At 43.3% G+C, this 10,618-nt stretch overlaps 1 protein-coding gene across 8 annotated transcripts in view; it reads right to left on the reverse strand.

Annotated features, from left to right (window-relative positions):
- magi1b (membrane associated guanylate kinase, WW and PDZ domain containing 1b) overlaps positions 1-10,618 on the reverse strand; it is a 117,532-nt gene that overhangs the window by 66,914 nt on the left and 40,000 nt on the right. The window lies entirely within an intron of this gene.

Here is a 10,618-nt window from a genome sequence, read left to right on the forward strand (position 1 = left end):
GTCGGCAGAATGATTGTAGGTTCTTGAAATGAAAATACTATTAAATCAAAACATGCACATTCCACAGACGTGATATGACTGCATTGTTTATTTTAATGTGACCCCAGATGTTGTCTGTCATTCACATCAATAATAAGTAATAAGTTACAAGAGTGGGAGGGAGGCAAAAATGAAATGATGGTTCCCCTTGCTACTTATCAGATTGTTGATGTCTGCTTTGGAAGCTGTCAGATACACACTGCAATTAAAATGTCAATATCCAACTCTTGTGGAAACCTGTATTATAAAAAAGAAGAAGCATTTATGGTTATGCTTTTGACAAATAGTATTGTATTAAAATGTCAATTCTCTAAGACAAATGTCGAAATACTTTAATTTTGTTTCTCTCTCTAAAAAGAAAAAAGGATGAACGGTATTTTTATAAGCAAAGCTCTCAAATGAATTTACATTTTTTGTGAAGATGATTATTTCCAGGCTGGATAATTGTATATTTTATTACATGTTATTGTTAAAGAGTATATCTGGTCTTATTACTTGTTAATATCACAGTTACTGTAAGAGATTAGACTTTTCTAAAAATGTAATGTGAAGTTTCTTCTTGAAACTTGACTTGGGACAACTTCAGTGAATCCAGGCCCATGTCTACAAACATACTCCTGAAGTCAAGAGTTACTTATTTGACTGAGCATAATTACTCTCATCGCTAATAGACGATGTGGCTGTTTGCTAAACCAGGTTTGGTCTCAGCCCCTCCTGGGAGGAAACTCCCCTCAACAGGTCAGAAGCCAACAGAGAGCCTGACGCTCGCCCAGATGTTCTCTACCAATTACTGGAAGGCATTCCTCGCCAGCAGACCCCCCAACAGGCTGTTTTCCCCCGTCACAGAAATAGTTACAGTCGTACAATTTTGACGACTTATCGATAAGTTGATCTGTAAAACTAAGTTTCTCCATCATACAAAAGCACCACTTTAAATGTTTACCACAGATGTGCTCAGAAGCTTCTTGGAAACAAGTCATTCAGCACGAAAAGCACAACACTAACCAACTAAACAACTAATCAACAAAAGAAATCTCAGTCGACTGAGACACAGACGAATTGCTTCATTTCATTTGGTGTCTCTCTACATTTCATATTCGTATAAAAAGAACGAAATTGACTGAGTGGCTGAGTGCTTTGTATGAAAGTCCATTCTTTGGTTGGTTAGAAGTTCTTAGCACAGTTCACTTTGGACCGTGGACTTTGTGTGAGCACTGTTTAAGAAAGCTAAGCCTCCTGTGTGGTTGCTCGATTACTGGCGTGCAAACAACAGCACCACAAGGAGCCGTTACAGAAGCTTTAATCCGGTTCTGTAGACTCTGTCCTCCTCTCACTCTCTCTCTATGCATGCCTATTTTAAAGAAAACAACGCTGTGTTAATGAAAATGTGCATAAATCCTTCAAAGGTGGAACAGTGTGAACGAAGGGGCCCTGAAGGAAGTGCTGCGCTGATGAATGAGGATGAAGGTAATCACTTAGTGCCGACTCAGTAGATAGCGCTATCTGTCCTCCAGCTGTTTTTGGGGCTACTTTCGGTCGTGAAGTGCTGACATGGAACATGTGGATGTTTACTGATCAGCACCTGGTATTGGATTTATTGCATTTAATAGAAGATGATGAATGAATAGATGTCCAATACTGATATAGACCAGGTTACTATTATAACTGCCCACTAGCTTTCCATTGGCCTGCGCTGAGGTGTCAGCTGGGACCAAAGTATGCATGACGTCCGGGAGTCGAACTCAAAACTCATTTAGCGGGAGCCTACCCAACATAATATGTCGTTTCTGGTCTCCACCACATTTCCTTTCTCTTTCCTCTTTCCTGTCCACTACATAAAATAACAGCAGACTATTTTAAAACCACTCTCTTTAAGTGCACGAGTTCAGTCATTTGGTTGGCTCCAAATGAGGTCTAGATTGGTCTCACTGTAGAACAAATAGAGTCGACTGTGCTGTCAACGAGATCGATGTCCCGTGGATTGCTTCACCAGCAATCTGTCACCCGTCTTACGTGCGAGAAGATCAAGAAGATCCCCACTCACCTGCATTTAAGCCTTTAAGGCAGCTAGTCAGCCCCTACAAACCGATGGCGAGTACCTTAACACCATAAGCCCGTTAACTGCTACAGTACTGTGTATAGGCAGAGTAGGGGTGTTCGATTCAACAATATCAGATTGTGAAAGATTAAAAACGTCTCCATTAGCGGTGCAGCGTCGCTGCTAAACGATTAGCAAAACTGCGAGATTAAAAAAATATCCCCAAATGCGGTAAACTCGCCATCTCTACTTTAGGCAGCCATAGTCGTGGACGAGGAGATTGAGATTGCCACCATTGCCAGCATTGTCTGTTATTGGTCCTTTGAAAGCTTTGTTTCACTGAGGCTTAGGCTCTCCACACAGGAGAGAAAGGTGAGATGACGTTGAGGGCAGCGGTTACAAACAGGCTCAGTAGTGAACAAAAGAAAAGTAACCGATAAATATTTCAAGAAATGTTAAAGTCTTACATTTGAGAACAGACTTTGGTTTTGGGGGACAATTCAAAACATTGCAAAGTCTTAAAAACCAACTTGAATGAGAATCGTGATAACATCAATGATCATGATCCGGCGTGAAGAAATTGTGATGTGATATATTTTTGCCATGTGGCCCACCCCTAGGACACACAGCATGCTGGCCCTGATAGCAAACAAAGCACACTGCACTGACCCAAAACTCAGACGTGGACTGACTTGAGTAGACCACCCTAAAAAACTACAGAGACCGGAGATGTTTAAACATCCTTTTGTGGTTTAGATTGACTGGGTTGTTTAGTTTCTGAGGCCTCATCAGGACCTCATTTCCTCCCTTTTAACGTTATTCAAACATCGTATAGTACTTTCTTATGACCAACCCTAGGTGCCTGACCGTGTGTTTAGTGCATTGTTGAATTCCTTGATTATCTGAATTCAAGTCTACCTAAAGGCGACGAATAGCAGGCACGCAAGCAGCAAGGCTCGGTTTGGGAGAACATTTGGCCCAACAAGCGCCCACCCAAAGCCCTCTGCAAACGGATAATTAGAAACGACATATCCTTCAAACACAGCCCACCTGTTATAGATTTTCCATAAGCCCCCTAAGAAGAAGCAAGATGTTGAGACGGAGACACGCGATCCATGGCAGAAGGGAAGTGGGGGAGAAAGCGAGCGAGGCAGAGTGTGTCACACAGAAAGAGTACATCAGTATGAGCCACACAACACATCAAAAGAGTTTCAGACGCAGCGGAAATGTGAACGGCTCCGCTGCTTTCTAGGCATCTCCCATTGAGCCCGGCCCCGCACCCCTCAGATCAGATCAGCCCAGCACAGCCACGGCCCCGCTCAGCCATGCAGGGCCAGACATGGCACCAGCCAGACCCTCCAATAGCAGCCCACTTCTGTAATTCACAGCAGGGGGAAAACCCAGACTCCACTGAAACTCTATCCTCTCGCTGGTAGTGGGAAAGGAAAGGTTTGACCGATTTCTGCTGATTTTGGAAATGGCGGGACTGACGGAGTACATAGCGGGGTCAGCCCCCGTGACTCAAAACCCACAGCTACGTTAATGCTACATAGATGTCTTTGTATGTTCCTGAAATCAATCTGTCTTGCGTGTACTGTAGAAAAGTAGCTGAGGTTGTCGATTCCAGACCTGGGCTTGGGCCAGAATCCAAACTCACTTACACTTCATTACTTTCACTGGAAGAAGCCAAGTAATGGAAGCTTTACACGGTGTATGTGCAGGTCCACAGGAACATGCATATGGGAACAAGAATCTGTTACTGTTTATAACGTATATGCAAAATAGTAGTCCGGCATTTATAATTATGATTACGTGTCAATTCAATTTAGAGTTCTAAAATCAAATTGTATCCATGTTAACGCCGTGGCTCACTCGGTCCATCCGTCTGTTCACCAGACTGAAATATTTCAACAACTATTGCCATGATATGTGGTACAAATGTTCATGGTCCCCAGAGGATGACCCCCATCAACGTTGGTGATCCCCTGACCTTTCCCCTTGTGACACCATGAGGTTTAGTGATCTCTCACTATCCAGTAGATTATCTGGTGGCTTTAATGGTTCCCCTAACATTTTCTCTTGCACCACCAGCAGGTCACCACATTTACGTTTCTCTTTATCCGACTGTCCGTCCAGCACGAGGGCTCGTGGTTTAGAGTGAAATGTCTCCCCGATTACTCCTGCATTGAGTAGATTGCCTCGGGACAAATTGTAAAAAAAAAAAAAAAAAAAGAAGTGGTGATCCCTGAACCTGTCAGACCGGGAAAATAAAGCCTGTGCATTAAGTGTTGTAGGAGAATGTTGTGTGAACTAGACTATAATGACATGTACCGCTGGTAATTACAACGCATGGCGTGCCCTGAAATAAATAGCCCTAATGGAAAAGGTCATTATGCGGAGTTATCTAAGAAACGTTCTAACAGACACCTTCGCCCTCTTAACACAAAGCACAGTGACAAAGCAGAAAAGACAGTCGTATGCCAGAGTGCCAGCCTTTTTTTTTTTTTTTTTTTACACTTAGCCAAGTCAGATTTGGCAGCGGCGCCGTGTTTGGCTGGGCACTGAGAGTTGTATCGATGTAGAATACACAAACAGTCTGGCAGAGAAGGTAGCAAATATATTTTCTTCTGCATTTCTCTCTTCAATTGTCTTTTTAACATCAAGGGACATGTTGCCAGGCAGAGGCTATGATTAGAATAACGTCTTCTGTCAGTGGGCTGTTTATTGCTAAATTTAGATTCTCCAAATTGGGACATAGTAAAGAAGTGGACTTTAAAAGGAAAATGTGTGCCATTCAAAGCTGACCTACTACTGTACAAGTGTAATGTAGCTATGAGACGAACACAGGCTGTCCAGAGGCATGTCTTAAGTAATCAACTCCTAAGTGAGCGGTCCATCCATGGCTCTAGTTAATCAGATAATCTGGGCTAATCGCCATTTAATTGATTCAACCAGCAGCAGCCATCTACAGTTAACGTTTCCATCACCGCCGATCAGAGCTTAACCATATGTCGGAATGATTCGGGGCATGTGGAGAAGTCAGGGAGAGCTCAATCTGACCCTTGATGGCTGATTAGGGATTATATTCTCCATCAGGCGTATTAAGTGCAGTTCCAGGTGATGAGTGGTGACTAAACCAGCTTAGGCAGATCCATCCACACCAGCAGAGTGTATGCACGATGACCGAAAACACTGCAGCCAGGTGAAAATGATTATGGAGAGAATGCAACGAAACTTTTAAATTTCAAGCTCTCACATAAAGAAGTGGACAGAATGACACTGTAATCAGTAGCTCTTTGAATAAGGAGTCTAAGTTCAGCACACAGGTGTGTGTGTGTGTGTGTGTGTGTGTGTGTGTGTGTGTGTGTGTGTGTGTGTGTGTGAGAGAACAGCCCATGTTGGCTTGCATCACACAGCAATGGCCGGGCTCTGTATCCATAGCAACAGCTGCCAGATGAGTACAGACTTCGGTTGGAGGCGTGACGCTCACAGCCAGTCATGGTCTGCTGCCCCCATCTGGACGAAGAGAATATTACAAAAACAAAAAGGAGAGCTCTTCCAAAACAGAGAGAGATGACGAGCAACACTGGTATACTCACTAGTGTAGCAGAGTTTTCAGTATAGATGGGCTCCTCAGTGTAATGGCATGTCTTTAGAAGACTTTGACACCACAAAAACAACCACGTGGTACTACATATACGCAGGTTATATTAAGTTTAAGCTTAAAAATAGGTGCCCTGAGCTAGGGTTGATGGTTTGGCATGAGCCATAACGGTCTATTCCCTCAGAGGAGAAGCTGTTGCAACCAGAGATGGCATTTCCCTCAAAACAGCAAATAATAACTCAAGGGGTATCATGAAACATGCCCGCTCCTGATCATATCATCAACAGGACCTGAATTGGAGCTTTGTTTTGTCAGATTGTAACAGAAATTGCTTCAGAAATCCTTCTCTGCCCAAAGAGAGAAGAAATGAGTGAATAATTGGAAGCCTTAGCTATTCGATAGCATGCTTCTTTAAACCCCCTGAGCTGCTGCTACATGTGATTCTTGAATCAGGCACATGACCGACGGCAGTAGTCACTCTGGCTCACTCTGGAGACAGTCACAGAAGCAGGTAGAGTCTCGTCAGCACAGACGTGGAACAAGAAGAGCTCATTTTTATCCTTCGTCATCTGCTCCTTGTTGAGACGAGATAGAAAAAAAACCCATCGGACCCAAGACGGTCGGGGTTAAATCACCGGCGCTCTGTCAGACCGTCTGTATGGTTGTGGGTCCTGGAGCGGTGTTCCAGATTGCTTTCATTGATCGCGGCCCTCCACACGGGGAAAAGAAATCCCTGGAGGATTCATTTCAGCACGTGCAGCAGCTGAAGGGCTGCAGTAGGGGCGTCAATTTCCTGCTGCGAGCATGTGTGTGTATGTGTGCGCAGTAGATTTGATGCTTCATATGTATCCGTCTGTGTGTGTGTGTGTGTGTCTGTGTCTATTTGTTAAGTCCATTATTCACGCAACCCAAGCGACTATCTAATTTGGCAAACATCAGCATCTGCTGACCGAGGCCTACGACTCTATAAACAACAATACAGCACCTGCATTATGATTTGTGGCGTCTGAACAGAATACTAGAAGTTCTCTATGCTATTGATATTCTTGTGATGATACATATAAAGTATGAGCCTCGACCATTGAAGCTGCCTCCAGAAAAACCTTGTGAATGAGAGGATCCATCACCCACTAACACACAGGATGGTTTCTCATTCACTGTCAAGTATTGCAGTAGATGAGTGTCAGCATTTATATTTGTGGTCCAAACGTATCAAAGACAGACTAACCTATGTGGTCCTTTACATCAACAACATCTTTACAAAACATAAATAAACTAAGTCAACCATGATTAACACCCACTAGACGTCTCCCTGAGGCAAACTTTCTCTAAGGCAGAGGTTTGCTAACAATGTGATTGTAGACTGACTGATGCATAAGCCGGGTGTTTTGCATGTAATCACCCGCGTTGTCATAAAGACCACTGAAACTGAAACCAAGACCACGTTGTGCATCCAGAATGAGACATGACCAAAGTGTTTCGAGACTGAGTCTAGACCAGACCAGTCCCACACTGCATGACACACTTAAGGGACAGTTCACTCCAAAACATGAATACATTATTTATTTTTATGTGTAGTGCTATTTATCAATCTAGATCGTTTTGGTGTGAGCTGCATAGACAATCCACAGTCTGATATAGTGCGATTATATTGGAGATAAGGCCGACATCTCTACGGTGGATATCTCCAAAACTAGGCAACTCACACCAAAACAACCTAGATTGATAAATGAGAGGACAAGAGGACAAATATGTATTTTTGCTTTTTGTTCATTTTAGATAAAATGTAGAACATGCAAACCATAGGCACTCTTTAAATTACATTCCCATAAATTCCATAGAAAGCAATTGAAGATTCCTCTACATGCACCTCTTCTATTGGCATATATACTGTATATGTATATGTATGTATAAGTGTACCATGAGACCTTACCATGAGTCTGAGACCGGTCTCAAGTACTACTACACTGGTAATTACCTCTCCATCATGGCCACTCCTCACCGACAGGTGCCATTTCAACACCAATGGGAGTATTAGTCTCCTGTGACAAGCCAGCTGATTGGCTCCTAGATTTAGAACGGTTCCGGCAAAAAGGGCAGATCAGCACTTTTACACAAAGACGACGGACATTAGGATGAGAGGCTAAAAAAAGACGGGAGTGAGAATAGGAATGATCAACAACAGTTGAGGATGACAAGAAAGGTAAGACTGAGAAAGAATCAATTTTGAGGGAGTGAGAGAAGGTTGATATGAAAAACTAATAAGTTCACCGTCAGTGAGAGATGTGACAGCGAAGGCCTCAGAGTGTGTGTGTGTGTGTGCGCGCGCAGAGAAGACATCTAGACACTGATAAGAGGATCCTGGGACACCGCGAGATTAAACCTTCAAACACTTCAACTGTCATTTAGCAAAGTGCTCTTCAAACACAACCAAAGAGGCATGTGTCAGCAGAAACATTAGGCACTGGAAGTCTACCATAAATACAAGCAGCAGGGCAGCGTTCCTCTGTGGATTGGATTAAAGCTTCCAATCCATTTGGGTAATAGAGGAATTCTCTACTTGATGTATTGATTTCAGTACAGTATAATATAAATATGATGAACAACACGTTTTTAGAAAGCAACAAAGAGGGCATGCTGTTTTCCATCAGTCATAAATGTCTTATTTTGACCAATAATTATAGTAATTAAGTAAAAACAAAAAAATATATATCCAAATTAGAGCAATCCAGAGAGAAGATATCACACTAAAAATCAAGATTAAGACCATCAGCAAATTACCACCACAGCTACAAAGGAAGTACTCTACAAACGTATGACTAAGCTGAAAATGTCCACGTTCATTAGGCCTTCACAGCGCTGAGAGATGTATTATCGTAATGTCTTCTGGCCCCTCTCCGCCCTTACTCCATTTCACGGCAAGATAAATGGCCAACTGCTGGGGTGCAATCAGAGGCAGCGTGCTAAGTCACCCCAGTCCCACAGTGGGCTGACAGACCGACCGCTGGTTACAGCCGGGGACGGAGCGCACAGAGGGAGGGAGGGAGGCAAAACAACAACAGGAGGAGGAAAGACGCAGGAATTAAGGGCGGAGGAGAGGGAGGCTGCATGTTAAACGTGAGAGGGGTTTATAGAGACCATAGAGGTTAAACGAAAGAGGACCGGACAGGAAAATAGACGGTATTAAGGAAGGAATGAAAGATTAAAGAGAGAGGACCAATCAGAGACAGACGAGGTGGGAGGCTTCATGTACGTGTATTCAAATCAGAGACAGACCACGAGTGAGACACCTTCCTCCTGTCTGTCTGCGACTGTACAACCAACTGTTTGGGACTCTGTCTTCATCGCAAGTTTCCTGGCTTCTAATTGACCACATGGGGTAGAGTCAGCTATTCTCTATGATTAACAAGGGCAAGCTCATTAACTCTGCCACCAGGGGGCATATGTCACTCATTAAGAGTGAGGGACAGCATGCACTCTGTGAGTGTGTGTGTACGGATTACTGGAGAGTGTGAGACCTGTGGTTGTCCTGTAGGTGTGTCCGAGTGTGTTCCTGTATAACAAAGCTGAGTAGCAATGCTGCCTTCACAGATTCATCAATTCAGCTTTTGAGCTGATCTGAGCACAGATTATGCATCAAAGTAACACACTGGCTTTACAGAGGAAAATAAACTTCCTCTGCTCACTCAATGCACGTTTGTTTTTAATCAACCCATTAATCATTTATTCTATAAGATGTCAGAAAAGAGTGATATAGGCCCATCGCAATTTCCCAGAGCCCAAAATATAGTCTTCAAATTTCCTGTATTGTCTGACCAGCAATCCAAATCCCCCAAATATTCTGTTTAAATTAGAAAAAGCAGAAAATCCTGACATTGAAGAAGCTGAATCTAGTGACTGTTGATCAACTAAATAATGTATTGACTAATCATGTCAGCATTACAGACATTATCGTTGTTATTGTTTTAAACGGCTCTATTTAAACACCTTCAAGTTTGATATACTTAGTATATCTTGTTGGGAATTTATTAAATATGTATAGGCAACATCTAACAATGTTTTTACCTGCTTTTTGTGTGTTATCAGTGTGTTTATTTTTCTAAATTACCACCATTTTTTGCTGTCCTCTCATTTTCTCTCTCTCATCCTTTCTTCCTTTCTTATGTCATTCCTTACTAACCCCTCCTTGCATCCTCAAAACACTTATTTCCTTCCCTCGTCCACATCCCTTGAGCTGCTGTCATCTTCTTCAATCCATCTTTCCATCCGTCCGTCTCCATCATACCGGGAGAGGGCATGACTGACCCACTTTCCTGTCACCCCGTTCCACTGCTGACTCAAGACGCGCTCAAGATGTTGTGTGAATGCACAACTGCAGACGTACAGCCGCGCTAACGCGGATGAATACATCTGGCAACACAAGCATACAAAAGGGACACTCAAACACACCACATCTGCTCGGTGGTCTAATTTTAGACGCAGGATGGGAGCGCACTAGCACCGAGCATAAACAGAGGTAGAGGAAAGTCTATTCATCGTGTCGGACGGGACAAAATGAAAACAAAATCATTTACGACCTCATCGCGGTTATTCTCATGTGAAGTCAGACGACTCTTTGCGACACTTTCAATCCACAATCATGTGCAGCAATGTTTAAATACCAGGTTCTCTGCTCTTGACACAAAAGAAACTACCACAAAGCACAAACATGCATACAAGTACACACACACACACTTACATTCAGAGCTGTGTGTTTCAGGGTTGTGGGCTAATGGGGCAGCAGTCACTGCTGGTTAGTCTACAGTCGTTTCTGGGTCAGCATCAGGCAGCACTCATCCAGCGCTGCATCCCTTAACAGCTGACTCCAGGCCAGACATGGAGGCGCACACGCACACACACACACACACACACACACACACACACACACACACACACAC

The sequence above is a fragment of the Anarrhichthys ocellatus genome, unplaced genomic scaffold, assembly GCF_004355925.1.
Source record: "Anarrhichthys ocellatus isolate YVR2014 unplaced genomic scaffold, GSC_Weel_1.0 scaffold1, whole genome shotgun sequence".
In the NCBI taxonomy this organism is placed as follows: Eukaryota; Metazoa; Chordata; class Actinopteri; order Perciformes; family Anarhichadidae; genus Anarrhichthys; species Anarrhichthys ocellatus.